This window comes from Cucurbita pepo, chromosome LG15, assembly GCF_002806865.2.
Source record: "Cucurbita pepo subsp. pepo cultivar mu-cu-16 chromosome LG15, ASM280686v2, whole genome shotgun sequence".
Classification (NCBI taxonomy): domain Eukaryota; kingdom Viridiplantae; phylum Streptophyta; class Magnoliopsida; order Cucurbitales; family Cucurbitaceae; genus Cucurbita; species Cucurbita pepo.
This window is the reverse complement of record NC_036652.1, coordinates 4,185,487-4,186,901: the sequence shown is the minus strand read 5'-3', so window position 1 is coordinate 4,186,901 and position 1,415 is coordinate 4,185,487. Positions and strand designations below refer to the sequence as shown.

The 1,415-nt window shown below is 27.3% G+C and overlaps 1 long non-coding RNA gene across 1 annotated transcript; it reads left to right on the top strand.

Annotated features, from left to right (window-relative positions):
• The first annotated feature begins 801 nt into the window (after nucleotides 1-801).
• LOC111811538 lies at nucleotides 802-1,211 on the top strand. The gene is made up of 2 exons (XR_002817558.1): nucleotides 802-845; nucleotides 939-1,211. It is a non-coding gene; the product is annotated as an uncharacterized LOC111811538 (long non-coding RNA).
• The last annotated feature ends 204 nt before the right edge of the window (nucleotides 1,212-1,415 follow it).

The window sequence follows — 1,415 nt, the reverse complement described above, 5'->3', positions numbered from 1 at the left end:
ATCATACGTTAATAAATAAGGAATAGATCTCCATTGATATGACGCCTCTTGTAGAACCCCAAAGTAGAGTCACGAGAACTTATGTTCAAAGTGGACAATACCATACTATTGTAGAGAGTTCTGATTACTAACAAAATCGTGTCTCTCGTGTTCCGTGTTCCGTTTGGGGGCAATAACTAAGAAAGGCTACTTTTACCAAAAGGATAGTAAGGCATATATATGGAATTATATGACTTCCACAAAATATTATAAAAATAATTCTCCATTTATCTTTATTACACCAAAAGAGAAAAATTAAAATTAAAGTCATTAACTTAAAATATTCTCTTGGTAGCTTTTCTAATACAATTTTTTTTACTATAGGGACTAAATTAATACAACGTTCAAACTATAGAAAATATTTATATTGTTATGTTTTAAAGTTTATGTACTAAATTCTTACCAAACAAATAGTATACGGATTAAATTGCAACAAATTAGAGTTTAAAAACTTCACCACAAGTATAATAATTTAGTTATTATAAAGGTAAATTTGTAACCATTTACTTAGAGGTTTTGAAATAATGAATTGAAGAAAAATTCAAATGATAGAAATATTAAAATGAATGGAACTAAGATTAGATTAAATTTACACGTTGTTAGATGCCAAAAGTAAGAACTAAGATAATATAAACAAATATATATTCTATTTTATTTGTTACAACCTTTTACCTTTTTAATGGAAGAATATATACCCGAGATGTTCAATTTCATGATTATCTAATAACCTAAGTGGTTATAAATAGAGCTACACAACCAACAACGAAGTAAACATACAGATATCAACTTTAAAATGGCGTATGTACGTAAGTATATCTTTTGGTAATATTTTCTTATGTTCTTACTTTGTTAATATACTTTTAGTCTTTACCTAATGCATTCTTTTTTGTATGATTCAGTAAAATCATGGCCAGAACTAAATCTCATGCAAGCTAGCACTGTAGAAAATATTATAAAGAGGCAACATCCTGAGTTTCAGATAGTGATATTGTTAGCAGGAAGTCCAGTGACCAAAGATCTTAAACATGGACGAGTTCGACTGTTTATAAATATAGCCGGTTTTGTGGTTCAAATTCCTCACGAGGGCTAAAATGTCTTAAATATATATGTTTGAGATAATGCATAAATAAAGAATAATATTTCCGCTACTAAACATATTTGTAGCTTGAGCACGAGATGGTTTATTTAGTTTCTAAATTAATATTGATTTTGAGACAATAAAATATACGAACATAAATTAATAATATATTCTATTTATAATAATTGTATCAATTCACTCTCACCTTATGATTTGTTGGGAGACTATCTAAAGACTCGTCGTTGGTTTAAAAATAAACATTACCATAAATTTTAATGAATTAATATAATTTGTTTGA